Source organism: Arachis duranensis, chromosome 6 (genome assembly GCF_000817695.3).
Source record: "Arachis duranensis cultivar V14167 chromosome 6, aradu.V14167.gnm2.J7QH, whole genome shotgun sequence".
In the NCBI taxonomy this organism is placed as follows: Eukaryota; Viridiplantae; Streptophyta; class Magnoliopsida; order Fabales; family Fabaceae; genus Arachis; species Arachis duranensis.
Genome location: NC_029777.3, coordinates 59579907 through 59601776, shown reverse-complemented (window position 1 = coordinate 59601776; position 21870 = coordinate 59579907). Strand labels below are relative to the sequence as shown.

Here is a 21870-nt window from a genome sequence, read left to right as displayed (position 1 = left end):
AACCTCCTCTGAGGCAATCTCGATAATGCAATCGCGAAGAACCTAGTTTTTGAACCGTATCGGTTGGCAGCTTTGATTCTGACTTTTGTAAATAGTCTCTGTTTGACGAACCGGACTCGATTCATGAGAGGAGAGAGATAATAGTATAATATTATCATTATACTATTATTAGAAAATGCTTGAATGATATTATAAGGTTACCTGGTCTGTTTTAGTTAAAAACAGAAAATCGGTTTAACCGGATTTACGGTTTACTGGTGCAGCTTAGCACCAGCACTCTCTGATGACTTTAGCAATGCTAAGGCCTCATTATACATGTTCTATTCTCATAATAAATATGTTACTAGTGTCATTTTCGCTAGTAGCTCATAAAATAATTTTTAGAGATGTTTTTGCAAGTGTTCTGATACATCTAGTTTTAGTAGTTATACACTTGGGATATTTTAATATTATTTTAATCCACCTTCAAGCCAACCAATCACAACTCACCCTACACCCCCAAAACCCCCAAGGCTGCCTCATTTGCTCATTGTGGCCGAAAATCACCAAGAGAAAAAGGAGAGAAAGTTCTTGGTTCATAAATCTTCAAAGCTTGATTTCTTCTGAACTAAAACTCAAATCAAAACTCTGATTTCACCAAAATGATCCTCTCTTCTTCCTCTACATAACCATGTGACTTATCAAGGCTGGAAATAAGGTGAGATGGCTGTCTCCCTCCCTCTTCAATTCGGTTTTCAAGGAAAACCATGCAAAACATGTGTTTTCTTGATGTTTTTCCTTAGGAATCATGCTTAACTTGACTTGAGGGCCAAGAAACGTGACTTTCCAGAAAGTCTAAGGTTAGAAATCACTTCCTAACATGCTGAGTGAGATTTGGTTAGTTGAGGGTTTTTGGATTTAAAGTTGTTCTTGATGTGATTTAGGAGGAAAAAGTGCTAAAGGACCACCTGAAAGCCTAACTGAATTAGGAGCAGCAAAACCAGGTAGGGTTTGATGAATTTAATCTTGATTGATTGTGTTTGAGTTGTTTAATTATGATATGGTTTGGCTGTGCTTGAAACACGGAGGAGGTAGTTGTGACAGACAAAGACGTTGTTGTGGTGCAGGAGGAAGTAATGCCCTCTATCCAGTTCTCCTCTCGCATAGACGACTTGCTCAATCAAAGCATGAGACTTGCTGTTGTTGTAAAGCAGCTTGTAAGATCCATGGCGAAATAGATTTCGCGGAAAACCAGCTATATCCGATCTTGGTTGGCCTTTCACCCCTAGCCACAAGTCATCCCCGTATTTTGCCACATACGTGGGTTCGGTCCTCCAAGGCCTGTTAGAGCTCTCTTCAACCTGCTCATGGCTAGATCGATCGGTTTCGGGTCAAATAGGAAGAACTATAAGATTCCACCTCTGAAAAGCGCCTACACCTAATGGCTTAAGCCGCTGTTCCCATTTTCTCGCTGACCCATCATGCAAAAGGTACGCCGTTTATATGAGTGATTCTTGTTGAAATTTTGTTGAAAATTTGATGAAATTTGATGATATTTAAGCTATGAATGTTGTTCTTGAGGGCTGCTGGAAAACGAAACCCTAGGCCTTAAATTGGGGTTCAATTTGTGTTAAAATCATGTAGAAAAGATGGGGTTTTAGTGGCTGGGAATTTTGGTAAAAATCGGTTGCTGAAAAGACTGAAAAACGGGTAAAAACAGAGAAAGAATCTGAAGAATTTACGAAGAACACGAAGAACACTTTGAGTGTGGTGAAGAAAAATGAAGAACACCTTTTAGATCTTAGAAAGGGCAAGGAAGTAATTATTTTGGTGTTTGAGGGGTTATTTGGTAATTTTTGAAAGTTAGGGTGGTTAAAGTAGAAATATTAAAAGTTGCGGGTGGTAAAAAGTGAATTTTAAAGGTTAAAGGTTAAAGTAAAGTTAATTTTCGAAAATATATTAATAAAATAATAAATAATAATAAAATATTAAATAATAATATTTAATTAAAAATAATATTTTAATAAAAATAATAAAATAATGCGAAAAAGGCAGTTTTCTATAAAAGCTTTAGAAAGACAACTTTAAGTGCAGAATCTCATAATTACCTTCATAAAACACTTAGGGAGTGGTAATAACATGTTAGTGAGGCAAAGATAAAGAAAAGATAAAAAGTTAAAGAAAAGATAAAAATCGAAGAAAAAGTCTGTAATGTTTTAATGACAGAAAAACAGATAGAATTAGCGAACGAACTAGGGCAACATAGTTAGTCCTTGAGTTGCGACTAGGGTTAGGTATTATATGAAAAGTTAAACTGTTTCAGTATAGACTTAATGAACCTATACTTGGGACAGACTAACTATTCATACCGAAATTTACATAAGCTTTAAATACATATGTTAAGCAGAGTAACCAGAGCAGAGTAAAGAAACACAGAGAACAGAGTAACCAGAGCAGAATAGAGGGATATAGAGAAAAGAGTAATCTGAGCAAAGTAAAAAGACACAGAGAAGAGAGTAATTTGATAAAGAGAAATGGTTTGAGTTAAGATGTTGTAAAAGTAAAGGCTGTAAAGTTTGTACAGGATGATTGAACAAAGAAAGAGAGGGGTATTGTATATGAATATGTAATTAGAGATGAATAACGAGAATGATAACTTATGATGATAATTACACTGATTCTTTTGAGGAAAGGTATTTAGTTTATGAAATTGTTGGCAAGGACGTGGGTTTTGTCCCGCTTGCATATTTATGATTATAAAAGAGAATAAAAAGTAGAGGACCTGTTGAAAGGTCATTTGTTGCTTGAGGCAACCCAAGAGATGTGTTTATTCATTTGTTGCGTTATGGCAACTCCTGAGATATTTGTGTGATGATCTGCTGCGTGAAGGCAGTCAGATAGATGGTGGTGTGACCACTGAGAACGCTTTCCTGCAGTACAGATTTATATTTGGGTAACGTCGGGAGCGGGTATGTAACCGACAGATGAGCTCATTACCTGCACTAGGGCTAGACATGCATCATACTTGGTTGCACATTTACTCTGTTATGGTTGATTGTTTGAATGCATGTTTTCTTTGTTTGTATTCTATTCACTGTGTCTGTGTTTTATTTTCTTGTATTCTCTTGTTTGTGTTCTGCTTTCTATTTTCTCTATTTTCTCTAAGTTATCTGCTTCTTCTATCCACTACTTCTCGATATTCTGCTATTTATCTGCTAAACAACACGGAATTAATGAACGTAACTAATAACCCCGACCCTACTAAGAACTCCCCAGTTCTTACTCCTTCTCTCTCCCTTCCCCTTCAGATGGAAGTAAGAGTACCTTACCGTAGTTCGTTGATGATGGTTCTGCGAAGAGGATCCTGCTCTAGGTAGTCTTCTGAGTCTAGGGTGAATATCATTCTCTGTTTATATGTATATACTGTGAGACCAGCCAACGTCTGCACCCCGTTCGTATGCGCACTTTAACCTAAATCCTGTGTACGAGATTCCTATTGTGTGGCTACTTCATGAGGTACCAGAGAGACGTCCTGTGGAAAAGTTTGATCGTGCAGAGGAGTAGCAGATGATGTTCTATCTTTTGATGACGTTCCACCTGACTTGAGTTGTGAAGACTTAGAATGTACTTTCCCTCGCTTTAGTAGTTTAGAGGGACTAGGTGAGTATAGAGTTTAGGCTAGCCTAGGTGCCAGCTTAGGGACCTATTGAACAGGTCAGGACCTGGGATGTTGTATGTATGTATATGTATATAGTTATTATCTAGCTATATCTAGGGGTGTTCTAACTAAAAGTCTATTCTTAATCAAAGGCTGGATCACTGAATGTTGTTAACTGCTTGTGATGTATTTATGTGTGGTTGTTTACAACTGTTTTATCTGTTATTACTTGTGAATTGATTATGAGTGATTCCATCTATTAACCCAAATGTGTTCAAAAAAAAAATATACCTCGCAATTTAACAACGCTTTTAACAACGAATCAGGCTCATATGATAAATAATAGATAATAATTAGGAGGACAAATTGGTAGCGCTCAGTTTCCGGTATGATCTAGACATATTGAAAATTGGGTCGTTACACCTTTTGAGTCTTTTTTCCATTAAGCTCCTTCCACACATATGTCCATGAGGACTTGGTCCAACCTTTGATCAAGTTGTCCCTTCTAGTGTAGGGGCGTGCGTCTTCTTACATCATGGGCAAGTTGAACGCCAACCTTACATTCTTCGAACTGAAATTTAAGCATTTCCCCCGAACCATTGTAAGCCAATTCCTTGGGTTTGGGTTCATGCTTTGATCATGGTTCCTAGTGATCCATGCGTTTGCATAGAGCTCTTGAACCATTAAGATTCTGACTTGTTGAATGGGATTGGAGAGAACTTCCCATCCTCTTCTTCTAATCTATTGTCGGATCTCCGGATATTCGCCCTTTTTGAGCTTATAAGGGACCTCAGGGATCACCTTTTTCTTGGCCACAACTTCATAGAAGTGGTCTTGATGGGCTTTTGAGATGAATCTCTCCATCTCCCATGACTCAGAGGTGGACGCAATTGCCTTCCCTTTCCTCTTTCTTGAGGTTTCTCTGGCCTTAGGTGCCATCAATGGTTATGGAAAAACAAAAAAAGCTATGTTTTTACCACACCAAACTTAGAATGTTACTCGCCCTCGAGCAAAAGAAGAAAGAATAGAAGAAGAATAAGAAGATTTGCAGGAGAGGGAGAGAGGTGTGGGTTTCGGCCAAGGGGGAGAAGAGAGGGTAGTGTTGTGTGAGAATGAAGAAGGATGGATGGGTTTATATAGTGGAGGGAGAGGGGTTTAGGTTCGGTTATTTATGGTGGGTTTGGGTGGGAAAGAGATTTTAAATTTGAAGGTAGGTGGGGTTTATGGGGAAGAGTGGACGGATGTGATTGGTGAAGGTGTAATGGGGAAGAGAGATTGAGGTGATTGGTGAAGGGTATAATGTTATTGGATTGTGTGAGGAAGAGAGAAGTGGGGTAGGCAGGAATTTTGTGGGATCCACAGATCCTGAGATGATCCTGTGGGATCCACAGATCTTGAGGTGTCAAGGATTTCTCATCCCTGCACCTTTTAGGCGTGTAAAACACCCTCTGTATGCAATTCTGGCGTTTAATGCCAGATTGATGCTTGTTTCTGGCGTTAAGCACCCAGATGTAGCTTGTTTCTAGCATTTAACACCAGTCTTATGCTTATTTCTGGCGTTAAACGCCAGCTTGGTGCTTGTTTCTGGCGTTAAACGCCAGACAGATGCTTGTTTCTGGCATTTAAACGCCAGACAACTCTTCCTTCAGGGTGTGCTTTTTCTTCTGCTGTTTTTGATTCTGTTTTTAATTTTTGCAATTGTTTTGTGACTCCACATGATCATAAACCTAATAAAACATAAAAGAACAATAGAAATATAGATAAATAAAAATTGGGTTGCCTCCCAATAAGTGCTTCTTTAATGTCAATAGCTTGACAGTGAGCTCTCATAGAGCTTTATAGATGTTCAGAGCATTGTTGGGACCTCCCAACACCAAACTTAGAGTTTGATTGTGGGGGCTGTGTTTTACTGTGTATTGAGAGAAGCTTTTCATGCTTCCTCTCTGTGGTTGCAGAAGAAGATCCTTGAGCTTTAAACACAAGGTAGTCCCCATTCAATTGAAGGACTAGCTCTCCTCTGTCAACATCAATCACAGCTCCTGCTGTGGCTAGGAAGGGTCTTCCAAAGATGATGCATTCATCCTCATCCTTCCCAGTGTCTAGGATTATGAAATCAGCAGGGATGTAAAGGCCTTTAACCTTTACTAACACGTCCTCTACCAATCTATAAGCTTGTTTTATTGACTTGTCTGCCATCTCTAATGAGATTCTTGCAGCTTGTACCTCAAAGATTCCCAGTTTCTCCGTTACACAGAGTGGCATAAGATTTATACCTGACCCCAGGTCACACAGAGCCTTCTCAAAGGTCATGGTGCCTATGGTACAAGGTATTAAGAATTTACCAGGATCTTATTTCTTTTGAGGTAAAGTTTGCTGAACCCATGTATTTAGTTTACTAATGAGCAAGGAAGGTTCATCTTCCCAAGTCTCATTACCAAACAACTTGGCATTCAGCTTCATGATGGCTCCTAGATATTGAGCAACTTGCTCTTCAGTTACATCTTCATCCTCTTCAGAGGAAGAATAGTTCTCAGAGCCCATGAATGGCAGAAGAAAGTTTAATGGAATCTTTATGGTCTCTATATGAGCCACAGATTCCTTTAGGTCCTCAATAGGGAACTTCTTTCTGTCTGAAGGACGTCCCATGAGGTCTTCCTCATTGGAATTCACGTCTTCCCTTTCCTCTCTGGATTCGGCCATTTTGTTTATATCAATGGCCTTGCACTCTCTTTTTGGATTCTCTTCTGTATTGCTTGGGATAGTACTAGGAGGAGTTTCAATGACTCTTTTACTCAGCTGGCCCACTAGTGCCTCCAAATTTCTAATGGAGGACCTTGTTTCACTCATGAAACTTAAAGTGGCCTTAGATATATCAGAGACTATGTTTGCTAAGCTAGAGGGGCTCTGCTCAGAATTCTCTATCTGTTGCTGAGGAGATGATGGAAAAGTCTTGTTATTACTAAACCTGTTTCTTCCACCATTATTAAAGCCTTGTTGGGGCTTTTGTTGATCCTTCCATGAGAAATTTGGATGATTTCTCCATGAGGGATTATAGGTGTTTCCATAGGCTTCACCCATGTAATTCACCTCTGCCATTGTAGGGTTCTCAGGATCATAAGCTTCTTCTTCAGAAGATGCTTCTTTAGTACTGTTGGATGCATTTTGTAATCCATTCAGACTCTGAGAAATCATGTTGACTTGCTGAGTCAACATTTTATTCTGAGCCAATATGGCATTCAGAGTATCAATTTCAAGAACTCCCCTTTTCTGAGGGGTCCCATTATTCACAAGATTCCTCTCAGAGGTGTACATGAATTGGTTATTTGCAACCATGTCAATGAGTTCTTGAGCTTCTGTAGCCGTTTTCTTTAGGTGAATGGATCCACCTACAGAATGGTCCAGTGACATCTTAGAGAACTCAGATAGACCATCATAGAATATATCCAAAATAGTCCACTCTGAAAGCATATCAGAAGGACACTTTTTGGTCAACTACTTGTATCTTTCCCAAGCTTCATAGAGGGATTCACCATCTTTTTGCTTGAAGGTCTGAACATCCACTCTAAGCTTGCTCAGCTTTTAAGGACGAAAGAACTTGGCCAAAAAGGCCGTGACCAGCTTATCCCAAGAGTCTAGGCTATCTTTAGGTTGTGAGTCCAACCATGTTCTAGCACCGTCTCTTACAGCAAAAGGAAAAAGCATGAGCCTGTAGACTTCAGGATCTACTCCATTAGTCTTAACAGTATCATAATTCTGTAATAATTCAGTTAAAAATTGATAGGGATCTTTTGATGGAAGTCCATGAAAGTTGCAGTTCTGTTGTATTAGAGCAACTAGTTGAGGCTTCAGCTCAAAATTGTTTGCTCCAATGGCAGGGATTGAGATGCTTATTCCATAAAAATTGGAAGTAGGTGTAGTATAATCACCAAGCATCCTCCTTGCATTGTTGTTGGGTTCGGCCATGTCTACTTCTTTTTTGAGATTCTCTGTAAGGTTTTCTTTGGATTTTTGTGCTTTAGCTTCTCTTAGCTTCTTCTTCAGAGTCCTTTCAGGTTCAGGATCTGCTTTAACAAGAATGTCCTTGTCCTTGCTCCTGCTCATATGAAAAAAAAGAGAACAGAAAAGAAGAGGAATCCTCTATGTCATAGTATAGAGATTCCTTTATGTGAGTAGAAGAAGAAAAGAATAGAAGAAGAAAAATTCAAACACAGAGAGAAAAGAGTAGAGGGTTTGAATTATGAGTAGAAGAGAAGTGTTAGTAGATAAATAAATAAGTAGAAAGAGATGAGAAGGAGAGAATTTCAAAAATTATTTAAAAAAAAGTTAGTGATTTTTGAAAATTAAGAGAAGAAATAAAATTAAAATTGAAATTTGAAACAATTAGTTAATTAAAAAGAATTTTGAAAAAGGGTGAGGAATTTTCGAAAATTACAGAGAGAGAAGTAGTTAGGTGGTTTTGAAAAAGATGAGAAACAAACAAAAAGTCAATTGGTTAGTTGAAAATGATTTGAAAATCAATAAGATAGGAAGTTAGAAAAGATTTTTGAAATTGATTTTGAAAAAAGATATGATTTGAAAAAGATATGATTGAAAATATATTTTGAAAAAGATTTGAAAAGGAAATTAAAAAGATTTGATTTTTAAAATTAAAATTGATTACTTGACTAATAAGAAACTAAAATATATGATTCTAGAATTTAAAGATTGAACCTTTCTTAACAAGAAAGTAACAAACTTCAAATTTTTTGAATCAATCACATTAATTATTAGTAAAGTTTTTGAAAATCATGAAATAAAGATAAGAAAAAGATTTTGAAAATCAAGTTTAAAAAATTTTCGAAAATAACAAAAGGAAAAAGAAAAGATTTGATTTTGAAAAAGATTTTGAAAAGATAAGATTTTTAAAATTGAAATCATGACTTTACTAACAAGAAACAACTTATTTTAAAATTTTTTGACTAAGTCAACCCAAAGATTTCAAATTTTTGAGTAAAAGAAGGAAAAGATATTTTTTGATTTTTGAATTTTTAATGATGAGAGAGAAAAACAACAAATGTGACCCAAAACATGAAAATTATGAATCAAAACACATGATGCATGCAAGAACACTATGAATGTTAAGATGAACACCAAGAACACTTTGAAGATCATGATGAACATCAAGATTTATTTTTGAAAAATTTTCAAGAAAAGAAAAATATGCACGACACCAAATTTAGAAATTTTCAATGTTTAGACACTATGGATCAAAAAATGCATATGAAAAACAACAAAAGACACAAAACAAGAAAATATGAAGATCAAACAAGAAAACTTATTAAGAACAACTTGAAGATCATGAAGAACACCATGCATGAGTTTTTCCAAAAATGCACAAATTTTAAAAACATGCAATTGACACCAAACTTAAAAATTGAGACTAGACTCAAACAAGAAACACAAAAATATTTTTTCTGATTTTATGATTTTATTAATTTTTTTTGGATTTTTTCAAAAATTTCTTTTTGAAAAACGAAAATAAAATAAAAAAATTTTTTGAAAGATTTTTTTTGAAAACTTTTTGAAAAGAAAATTACCTAATGTGAGCAACAAGACGAACCGTCAATTGTCCAAACTCAAACAATCCCCGGCAATGGCGCCAAAAACATGGTGCACGAAATTGTGATCTCAATGGCACCAACAACTTGGTACGCACAATTGTAATATCATTCTTCTTCACAACTTTGCACAACAAATCAGCAAGTGCACTGGGTCGTCCAAGTAATAAACCTTACGTGAGTAAGTGTCGATCCCACGGAGATTGTTTGGAATGAAGCAAGCTATGGTCATCTTGTAAATCTCAGTCAGCCGGATTCTAATGGTTATAATGGTTTTTGAATATAAAGATAAATAAAGCATAAAATAGAGATAGAGATACTTATGTAATTCATTAGTGGGAATTTCAGATAAGCGCATGAAGATACTGTGTTCCTTTTGAATCTCTGCTTTCCTACTGCTTTCATCAGATCATTCTTACTCCTTTCTATGGCAAGCTGTATGTTCGGGTTTCACTGGCGTCAATGGCTACCTCCCGTCCTCTCAGTGAAAATGGTCCAAATGCGCTGTCACCGCACGGCTAATCATCTGTCGGTTCTCGATCATGTTGGAATAGAATCCAGTGATCCTTTTGCGTCTGTCACTACGCCCAACACTCGCGAGTTTAAAGCTCGTCACAGTCATCTCTTTCCAGATCCTACTTGGAATACCACAGACAAGGTTCAGACTTTCCGGATCTCAGGAATGGCCTCCAATAATTCTAGCTTATATCAAGAAGTCTCCGATCTTTCGGAATGGAGGCTAAGAGATACACGTTCGATCTAAGGAAGAACGGAAGTGGTTGTTAGTCATGCGTTTATAGGTGAGAATGATGATGAGTGTCACGAATCATCACATTCATTATGTTGAAGTGCACCAAATATCTTAGAACAAGAATAAGCATTTATTGAATAGAAGAACAATAGTACTTTGCATTAATACTCTTGGAACAGCAGAGCTCCACACCGTAATCTATGGTGTGTAGAAACTCCACCGTTGAAAATACATAAGTGATAAAGGTCCAGGCGTGGCTGAATGGCCAGCCTCCCCAAATGGCATATGAATTCAAAAATAGGGAAAAGGAACAATGGTCTAAGAGAGACTCCCAATACAAAAGTAAAAAGTTCTATTTATACTAGACTAGCTACTAGGGTTTACAGAAATAAGTCTAAATGCAGAAATCAACTTTCGGGGCCCACTTTGGTGTGTGCTTGGCCTGAGCATTAGCTTTACACGTGCAGAGGCTCCTCTTGGGCTTAAACGCCAAGTTGTAACGTGTTTTTGGCGTTTAACTCTGGTTTGTGACATGTTTCTGGCGTTTTACTCCAGAATGTAGCATGGAACTGGCGTTGAATGCCAGTTTGCGTCATCTAAACTCAAATAAAGTATGGACTATTATATATTGCTGGAAAGCTCTGGATGTCTACATTTTAATTCAATTGAGAACGCGCCATTTGGAGTTCTGTAGCTCCAGAAATTCCATTTCAAGTGCAGGGAGGTCAGAATCCAACAACATCTATAGTCCTTTTTCAGCCTACTATCAGATTTTTGCTCAGGTCCCTCAATTTCAGCCAGAAAATACCTGAAATCACAGAAAAACACATAAACTCATAGTAAAGTCCAGAAATATGATTTTTTGATAAAAACTAATAAAAAAATCCTTGAAAGTAGCTAGATCCTACTAAAAACTACCTAAAAACAATGCCAAAATGCATTTAAATTATCCGCTCATCACCCTCCTTGCTCACCAATGAACTGAATGACTTGATTAGGCAGACATTACCTCAGAAGAAACCGGATCCCAGAAAATTCTTAATACCCTGTACCATAGGCACCATGACCTTTGAGAAGGCTCTGTGTGACCTGGGCTCAGGCATAAACTCATACCACTCTCTGTAATGGAGAAATTGGGAATCTTTGAGGTGCAAGCTTCAAGAATCTCACTAGAGATGGCAGACAAATCCATGAAACAGGCTGATGGACTTGTAGAGGATGTTTTAGAGAAGGTTGAGGGCCTTTACTTCCCTGCTGACTTCATAATCCTAGACATTGGAAGGAACAAGGATGAATCCATCATCCTTGGCAGACCCTTCCTAGCCACAGCAAAAGCTGTGATTGATTTTGACTGAGGAGAGTTTGTCCTTCAAGTGAATGAGGATTACCTTATGTTTAAAGCTCACGGATCTCCTTCAATACACATGGAAAAGAAGCATGAAAAGCTTCTCTCAATACAGAGTCAAAACAAGCCCCCACATTCAAACTCTAAGTTTGGTGTTAGGAGGCCACAACCATGCTCTGAGTATCTGTGAGGCTCCATGAGAGCTCACTGTCAAGCTATTGACATTAAAGAAGCGCTTATTGGGAAGCAACCCAATTTTTACTTATCTATGTTAAATTTCCATTGTTATTTTATGTTTTCTTTAGGATGATAATCATGTGGAATCACAAAAACAAATGCAAAAATTAAAGTAAAAATAAAAAATAGCATTAAAAATAGCACACCCTGGAGGATGAGCTTACTGGCATTTAGGTAGCAGAATGGGTGTTAAACGCCCAGTCTGGGACCATTCTGGGCGTTTAACGCCAGAAAAGGGCACCGGACTGGCGTTTAACGCCAAAAAGGGCACCAAGCTGGTGTTAAATGCCAGAAAGGGAAGAAAAGATGGCGTTAAATGCCAGAAAGGAAAGTAAAGCTGGCGTTAAACGCCAGAAATGGGCAGCAACTGGCTTTAACGCCAGGATTGGCACTCAAAGAGGCGTTTACACGCCAGAATGGTGCAGCAATGAGAAATCATTGACACCTCAGGATCTGTGGACCTCACAGGATCCCTACCTACCCCAACTCACTTTCCCCCTTCTTCAAATCTTTCCATAACACCCTTTTCACCACTCACATCCAACCACTATTTCCCACCTACACCCACCCACTTAAATTCAAACTATTCCCCTCCAAAAACACTCCCAACCCCACATGGCCGACCCTTTATACACCTCCATCTCTTCCATTTCTTCTTCTTCTCCTTCTTTCTTTCTTCTTTTGCTCGAGGACGAGCAATCTTTTAAGTTTGGTGTTGAAAAAGCATTGCTTTTTGTTTTTCCATAACCATTAATGGCACCTAAGACTGGATAAACCTCTAGGAAGAGGAAAGAAAAGGCAGTTATGTCCAACTCCGAGTCATGGGAGATGGAGAGATTATCTCAAAAACCCATCACTAGAAAGGAGCACCAAAAGCACTAAGGATGGAGCACCAAGAGCACTTCATTATCCTCCATGAAATCTGTTCATACCTTGGGTCGAGCTGTCTGAGCCGGGATGTTCAGTAGCAAAGTGACCAACCTCTTTTGGTCAAGCAGACCGACTTCTTCGTAAAGAACTCGGCCAAATTGACAAGAAAGCCCAAAGAAGGGCCCAACTCAAGGAATACGACCCCGATCCAAAGGCAGCCCAAGCCTATAGAGATAATAGCGGTTCCATGGAAGATAAACTGACCTCGACAAAAGATAAGATAAGATAAGATAACTAACTTATCTTATCCAAAGAAGGTCACATCTCACCATTATAAATACATTGGAGCACCCAGATATAACTCATACTCTGATTCTATTCAATACCTGCTTAATACCCTTGCTAACTTAAGCATCGGAGTCCCTTGCAGGTACCCCCCACCCTCCGGGGTTGAAGGATCAGCACTACCACCAAGTCCAACAAGTCGAACACAACTGCTCCAACCAGCACAGAAGATCTCGTCCAAGATCGACCTCCAATTTCAGGTAATCCTCAGAAATTGGTGCCGTTGCCGGGGACCCTGGAAGTCATCCCATCACCATGGCGGATGACCATGACAACGACCACGACTCAGATCTAGAGGATAGATTGTGGACGAAATTGTGATTATCAATAATGGCTCCTTGGCATGTGCATCTATTAACTTAGCACTTTCTTTCCACAACTCTGTTCAACTAACCACCAAGTATACTGGGTCGTCCAAGTAGTAAACCTTACGTGAGTAAGGGTCGATCCCACAGAGATTGTAGGTATGAAGCAAGCTATGGTCACCTTATAAATCTCACTCAGGTGGATTTAACTAATTTAAGGGATTATTGGTTTAAATATGATTAATAAAATAAATAGAAAATAAAGATAAATAAAATAGGATAGAAATACTTATGTAAATTAGTGGTGGGAATTTTAGATAGGCGTATGGAGATGCTGTGCTCCTTCTGAATCTCTGCTTTCCAACTTCTTCCTTCTAGTTTTCATCACTCCTTTCTATGGTAAGCTATATGTAGGGCATCACTGTTGTCAATGGCTACATCCCATCCTCTCAGTGAAAAAGGTCTAAATGCTCTGTCACAGCACGGCTAATCATCTGTCGGTTCTCAATCAGGTTGGAATAGAATCCCGTGATTCTTTTGCGTCTGTCACTAACGCCCAGCCTTTAGGAGTTTGAAGCTCGTCACGGTCATTCAATCCCAGAATCCTACTCGGAATACCACAGACAAGGTTAGACTTTCCGGATTCCCATGAATGCCGCCATCAATTCTAGCTTCTACCACGAAGATTCTGATTAAGGAATCTAAGAGATATGCGCCCGGCCTAAGGTAGAACGGAAGTGGTTGTCAATCACGCGTGTTCATAGGTGAGAATAGTGATGAGTGTCACGGATCATCACATTCGTCATGTTGAAGTGCAACGAATATCTTAGAACAGGAATAAATGAAATTTAAAGGAAAAGAGTAGTAATTGCATTAAAACTTGAGGTACAGCAGAGCTCCACACCCTTAATCTATGGTGTGTAGAAACTCCACCATTGAAAATACAAAAGTGAAAGGTTCAGGCATGGCCGGGAGGCCGGTCCCTGAATGATCAAAAGACCGAATGGCCAAAAGATGTCTAATACAATAGTAAACTATCCTATTTATACTAGACTAGCTACTAGGGTTTACAGGAGTAAGTAATTGATGCATAAATCCACTTCCAGGGCCCACTTGGTGTATGTTTGGGCTGAGCTTGATCTATCCACGAGCTGAGGCTTCTTTTGGAGTTGAACGCCAAGTTGTAATGTGTTTTGGGCGTTCAACTCTGGTTCGTGACGTGTTTCTGGCGTTTGACTCCAGAATGCAGCATGGAACTGGCGTTGAGCGCCAGTTTACATCGTCAAATCTCGAACAAAGTATGGAGTATTATATATTGCTGGAAAGCTCTGGATGTCTACTTTCCAACGCCGTTGAGAGCGCGGCATTTGGAGTATTTTAGCTCTAGAAAATCCATTTTGAGTGCAGGGAGGTCAGATTCCAACAGCATCAGCAGTCCTTTAATTTGTCAGCCTCGTTATCAGAGTTTTGCTCAGGTCCCTCAATTTCAGCCAGAAAATACCTGAAATCACAGAAAAATACACAAACTCATAGTAAAGTCCAAAAATGTGAATTTAGCATAAAACCTAATGAAAACATCCCTAAAAGTAACTAGATCATGCTAAAAACTACCTAAAATCAATGCCAAAAAGCGTATAAATTATCCGCTCATCACAACACCAAACTTAAATCGTTGCTTGTCCCCAAGCAACTGAAAATAAAATAGGATAAAAAGAAGAGAATATACTATAAATCTCAAAATATCGATGAATATTAATTCTAATTAGATGAGCGGGACTTGTAGCTTTTTGCTTCTGAACAGTTTTGGCATCTCACTTTTTCCTTTGAAGTTCAGAATGATTGGCTTCTCTAGGAACTTAGAATTTCGGATAGTGTTATTGCTTCTCCTAGTTAAGTATGTTGATTCTTGAACACAGCTACTTTTATGAGTCATGGCCGTGGCCCTAAGCACTTTGTTTTCCAGTATTACCACCGGATACATAAATGCCACAGACACATGACTAGGTGAACCTTTTCAGATTGTGACTCAGCTTTGCTAGAGTCCCCACTTAGAGGTGTCCAGAGCACTTAAGCACACTCTTTTTGCTTTGGATCATGACTTTAACCACTCAGTCTCAAGCTTTTCACTTGGACCTTCATGACACAAGCACATGGTTAGGGACAGCTTGGTTTAGCCGCTTAGGCCTGGATTTATTTCCTTTGGCCCTCCTATCCATTGATGCTCAAAGCCTTGGATCCTTTTACCCTTGCCTTTTGGTTTTAAGGGCTATTGGCTTTTTCTGCTTGCTTTTTCTTTTTCTTTCTAAATTTTTTTTGCCACTTTTTTTTCTAGCCTTTGCTTTTTCACTGCTTTCTCTTGCTTCAAAAATCAATTTTATGATTTTTCAGATAATCAATAACATTTCTCTTTGTTCATCATTCTTTCAAGAGCGAACAATTTTAACATTCATACACAACAAGATCAAAATATGCACTGTTCAAGCATTCATTCAGAAAACAAAAAGTATTGTCACCACATCAATATAATTAAACTAAATTCAAGGATAAATTCAAAATTCATGTACTTCTTGTTCTTTTAAATTAAAATATTTTTCATTTAAGAGAGGTGAAGGATTAATGGAATTATTCATAACTTTAAGACATAGTTACTAACTATTAATGATCATGAAGTAGAGACACAAAACATAGATGAACATATAACATAAAAACCGAACAGCAGAAAAATAAGAACAAGGAATGAATCCACCTTAGTGGCGTCTTCTTCTTGAAAGACCAACAATGTCCTTAAGCTCCTCTATGCCCCTTCCTTGCCTTTGTTGCTCCTCCCTCATTACTCTTTGGTCTTCTCTAATTTCATGGAGGATGATGGAGTGCTCTTGATGTTCCACCCTTAATTGTTCCACATTGTAACTCAAATCTTCTAGGGAAGTGTTGTGTTGTTCCCAATAGTTGATGGGAGGAAAGTGCATCCTTTGAGGCATCTCAGGGATTTCTTCATGATGAGCTTCCTCATGCATCTCTTGAGATCCGTGGAGGGTCTCTCTTGTTTGCTCCATCCTCTTCTTTGTGATGGGCTTATCCTCTTCAATGAGGATGTCTCCTTCTATGATAACTCCAGCTGAGCAACATAGAAGGCAAATAAGATGAGGAAAAGCTAGCCTTGCCGTGGTGGAGGACTTGTCGGCTATTTTGTAGAATTCAAAAGAGATAACTTCATGAACTTCTATTTTCTCTCCAATCATAATGCTATGAACCATGATGGCCCGATCCACAGTAACTTTGGATCGGTTGCTAGTAGGGATGATAGAGCGTTGGATGAAATCCAACCATCCTCTAGCTACAGGCTTGAGGTTCAGTCTTCTCAGTTGAACTGGCTTGCCTTTGGAGTCTCTTTTCCATTGAGCTCCTTCCACACATATGTCCACGAGGACTTGGTCCAACCTTTGATCAAAGTTGACTCTTCTAGTGTAGGGGCGTTCATCTCCTTGCATCATGGGCAAGTTGAATGCCAACCTCACATTTTCCGGATTAAAATCTAAGTATTTCCCCCGAACCATTGTAAGAGAATTCTTTGGATTCGGGTTCACACTTTGATCATGGTTCCTAGTGATCCATGCATTAGCATAGAACTCTTGAACCATTAAGATTCCGACTTGTTGAATGGGGTTGGTTAGCACTTCCCAACTTCTTCTTCAGATCTCATGTCGGATCTCCGGATACTCATTTTTCTTGAGCTTGAAAGGGACCTCAGGGATCACCTTCTTCTTTGCCACAACATCATAGAAGTGGTCTTGATGGCTTTTGGAGATGAATCTTTCCATCTCCAATGACTCGGAGGTGGAAGCTTTTGTCTTCCCTTTCCCTTTTCTAGAGGATTCTCCGGCCTTAGGTGCCATTGATGGTAATGAAAAAACAAAAAGCTTATGCTTTTACCACACCAAACTTAAAATATTGATTGCCCTCGAGCAAGAAAAGAAAGAAGAAAAGAAGAAGAAGAAGAAGAAAATATGGAGGAGAGTGAGTGGTGAAGGATTCGGCCAAGGTATAGAAGAGGGGTTGTGTGGTGTGAAAATGAAGTAGAATGGATGGGTATATATAGGGAGGGGAGGGAGGTTAGGTTCGGCTATGTAGGGTGGGTTTGGGTGGGAAAGATGTTTGAATTTTGAAGGTTGGTGGGGTTTATGGGGAAGAGTGGATGAATGTGAGTGGTGAAGGGGGTAATTGGGAAGAGAGATTGAGGTGATTGGTGAAGAGTTTTTGGGGAAGTGTGTTATAGGATTATTAGGAGGTAAGGTGGGAATATGTTAAATGGGAATCCTGTGGGGTCCACAGATCCTGAGATGATCCTGTGGGGTCCACAGATCCTGAGGTGCCAAGGATTTACATCCCTACACCAATTAGGCATGTAAAATGTCTTAGAATACCATTCTGGCGTTTAAACGCCGAAGTGATGCACGTTCTGGGTGTCCAACGCCCATGTGCAGCATGTTTCTGACGTTGAACGCCAGTTCCATGCTTGTTACTGGCGTTCAGTGCCAGCTTTCCTCAAGGCATATTCTTGGCGTCAAAACGCCAGGATGTTGCTTGTTTCTGGCATTCAGCGCCAGATCCATGCTCTGTTCTGGTGTTGAACGCTAGCCAGATGCACCTTACTAGCGTTTAAACGCCAGTAAGTCCTTCCTCCAGGGTGTGATTTTTCTTCTGCTATTTTGATTCTGTTTTTAATTTTAATAATTTTTTTTCGTGACTCCACATGATCATGAACCTAATAAAACACAAAATAACAATAAAATAAAAATAAAATTAGATAAATAAAAATTGGGTTACCTCCCAACAAGCGCTCTTTTAATGTCATTAGCTTGACAGTGGGCTCTCATGGAGCCTCACAGATATTTAGAGCATGATGAGGGCCTCCCAACACCAAACTTAGAGGTTGACTGTGGGGGCTCTTTTTGACTCTGTACTAAGAGAAGCTTTTCATGCGTCCTCTCCATGGTTGCAGAGGAAGGTCCTTGAGCTTTAAACACAAGATAGTCCCCATTCAATTGAAGGACTAATTCTCCTCTGTTAACAATAATCACAGCTTCTGCTGTGGCTAGGAAGGGTCTTCCAAGGATGATGCATTTATCCTCTTCCTTCCTAGTGTTTAAGATTATGAAATCAGCAGGGATGTAAAGGCCTTCAACCTTTACTAACACGTCCTCTACTAATCCATAAGCTTGTCTTACTGACTTGTCTGCCAGTTGTAATGAGAATAAGGCAGGTTGTACCTCAATGATCCCTAGTTTCTCCATTATAGAGAATGGCATAAGATTTATGCCTGACTCCAGGTCACACAGAGCCTTGTTAAAGGTCATGGTGCCTATGGTACAGGGTATTAAGAATTTACCAGGATCTTGTCTCTTTTGAGGTAAAGTTTTCTGAATCCATGTATCTAGTTCACTAATGAGCAAGGGGGTTCACCTTCCCAAGTCTCATTACCAAACAACTTGGCATTCAGCTTCATGATAGCTCCTAAATATTGAGCAACTTGCTCTCTAGTTACATCTTCATCCTCTTCAGAGGAAGAATAGTCTTCAGAGCTCATGAATGGCAGAAGGAGATTTAATGGAATATCTATGGTCTCTATATGAGCCTCAGATTCCTTTAGGTCCTTAATAGGGGACTCTTTCTTGCTTGAGAGACGTCCCAGGAGATCTTTCTCACTAGGATTTTTGTCTTTCTCCTCCCTTGTGCATTCGGCCATATTGATTACATCAATGGCCTTGCACTCTCCTTTTGGATTCTCTTCTGTATTGCTTGGGAGAATACTGGGAGGAGTTTCAATGACTTTCTTACTCAGCTGGCCCACTTGTGCCTCCAAATTTCTGATGGAGGACCTTGTCTCACTCATGAAACTTAAAGTGGCTTTTGACAAATCAGAGACTAAATTTACTAAATTAGAGGGGCTCTGCTCAGAATTCTCTGTCTGTTGCTGAGAAGATGATGGAAAAGGCTTGTTATTGATAAGCCTGTTTCTTCCACCATTATTAAAGCCTTGTTGAGGCTTTTGTTGATCCTTCCATGAGAAATTTGGATGATTTCTCCATGATGAATTATAGGTGTTTCCATAAGGTTCACTCATGTAATTAACCTCTGCCATTGTAGGGTTCTCAGGATCATAAGCTTCTTCAGAAGCTGCCTCTTTAGTACTGTTGGATGCATTTTGCCATCCATTCAGACTTTGAGAGATCATGTTGACTTGCTGAGTCAACACTTTGTTCTGAGCCAATATGGCATTCAGAGCATCAATTTCAAGAACTCTCTTCCTCTGAGGCATCCCATTATTCACAGAATTCCTCTCAGAAGTGTACATGAATTGGTTATTTGTAACCATGTCAATAAGTTCTTGAGCTTCTGCAGGCATTTTCTTTAAGTGAATGGATCCACCTGCAGAATGGTCCAATGACATTTTGGAAAACTCAGATAGACCATAATAGAATATATCTATCATGGTCCATTCAGAAAACATGTCAGAAGGACATCTTTTGGTCATCTGTTTGTATCTTTCCCAAGCTTCATAGAGGGATTCACCATCTTTTTGTTTGAAGGTCTGAACATCCACTCTAAGCTTGCTCAGCTTTTGAGGAGGAAAGAACTTAGCCAAGAAGGCCGTGACCAGCTTACCCCAGGAGTCCAGGCTATCTTTAGGTTGTGAATCCAACCATGTTCTAGCTCTGTCTCTTACAGCAAAGGGGAAAAGCATGAGCCTGTAGACTTCAGGATCTACTCCATTTGTCTTAACAGTCTCACAAATCTGCAAGAACTCAGTTAAAAACTGATAAGGATCTTCAGATGGAAGTCCATGAACCTTGCAGTTCTGTTGCATTAGAGCAACTAATTGAGGTTTCAGCTCAAAATTGTTTGCTCCAATGGCCGGAATGGAGATGCTTCTTCCATCAAATTTGGACGTTGGTTTAGTGAAATTACCTAGCATTCTCCTTGCATTATTGTTGTTGGGTTCGGCTGCCATCTCCTTCTCTTGTTCAAAAATCTCAGAAAGGTTTCCTCTAGATTGTTGTAATTTAGCTTTTCTTAGTTTCCTTTTTAGAGTTCTTTCAGGTTCTGGATCAGCTTCAACAAGAATGCCATTTTTCTTATTCCTGCTCATATAGGGAAGAAGAGAACAAGAAAAGAAAGAGGAATCCTCTATGTCACAGTATAGAGATTCCTTTATGTTAGTAGAAGAAGAAAGGGAATAGGAGCGAAGAAGAATGAATAGGTAGGGGCAGTGATTTGAGATGAAGAGAGGTGAAGAGAAGTGTTAGTAAATAAATAAATAAATAGAAGAAGGGGAGAGGGAAGAAATTTCGAAAATAAATTTGAAAAGAAGTTAAATGATTTTCGAAAATAAAAGATAAGATATTAAAATTAAAACAATTAATTAATTAAAAAAATTTTTTGAAAAAGGGATGAGATATTTTCGAAAATTAGAGAGGAAAGAGTAGTTAGGTGGTTTTGAAAAAGATAAGAAACAAACAAAAACTCAACTAGTTAGTTGGAAAAGATATTAAAATCAAATTTGAAAAGATAAGAAGATAAGAAGTTAGAAAAGATATTTTAAAATCAAACTTTTTTGAAAAAGATAAAATTTTGAAAAAGATATGATAAAAAGATAAGATAAGAAGATATGATAAAAAGATATGATAAAAAGATAAGATTCTTAAGAAAAAGATATTTTGAAAAAGATTTAATTTTTAAAATTAAAATTGATTACTTGACTAATAAGAAACTAAAAGATAGGATTCTAGAAGTTAAAGATTGAACCTTTCTTAACAAGAAAGTAACAAACATCAAATTTTTGAATCAATCAAATTAATTGTTAGTAAAGTTTCAATTTTTTTTTGAAAAAACAAGATAAGAAAAAGATTTTAAAAATAAATTTTTAAAATTTCGAAATTATTGAAAAAATGAAAAAGATGTGATTTTTAAAAAAGATTTTGAAAAGATAAGATTTTTAAAATTGAAAATTTGACTTGACTTATGAGTAACAACTAATTTTAAAAGTTGTTGACTAAGTCAACTTAAATTTTCGAAAATTTGGAGAAAATTAAGGAAATGATAACTATGAATGTCAAGATGAACACCAAGAACACTTTGAAGATCATGATGAACATCAAGAACATATTTTTTGAAAAATTTTTTATGCAAAGAAAACATGCAAGACACCAAACTTAGAAATTTTTAAGGCTTGGAAAATATGTATGCAAAGATGCACATGAAAAACAACAAAAGACACAAAATAAGAAATCATCAAGATCAAACAAGAAGTCTTACCAAGAACAACTTGAAGATCATGAAGAACACCATGAATGCATGAATTTTTCGAAAAAATGCAAGAACAATATGCATATGCAATTGACACCAAACTTAAAAATTGACTCAAGACTCAAACAAGAAACACAAAATATTTTTGGTTTTTATGATTTTATGATTTTTTGGTATTTTTTTATTTATTTTCGAAATAAAAGGAAAAAATTTTTTTGAAAAATTTTTGAAAACAAAACAAAAAGAAAATTACCTAATCTGAGCAACAAGATGAACCGTTACTTGGTGGACGAAATTGTGATTATCAATAATGGCTCCTTGGCATGTGCATCTATTAACTTAGCACTTTCTTTCCACAACTCCGTTCAACTAACCAGCAAGTGTATTGGGTCGTCCAAGTAATAAACCTTACGTGAGTAAGGGTCGATCCCACAGAGATTGTTGGTATGAAGCAAGCTTTGGTCACCTTATAAATC

General features: G+C 38.1%; 2 non-coding genes across 2 annotated transcripts; both read left to right on the top strand.

Annotated features, from left to right (window-relative positions):
* Window positions 1-7099: 7099 nt before the first annotated feature.
* LOC127740162 (small nucleolar RNA R71) lies at window positions 7100-7207 on the top strand. Its single transcript, XR_008000843.1, has one exon. It is a non-coding gene; the product is annotated as a small nucleolar RNA R71 (small nucleolar RNA).
* Window positions 7208-19596: 12389 nt separating this feature from the next.
* On the top strand, window positions 19597-19700 carry LOC127739820 (small nucleolar RNA R71). Its single transcript, XR_008000562.1, has one exon. It is a non-coding gene; the product is annotated as a small nucleolar RNA R71 (small nucleolar RNA).
* The last annotated feature ends 2170 nt before the right edge of the window (window positions 19701-21870 follow it).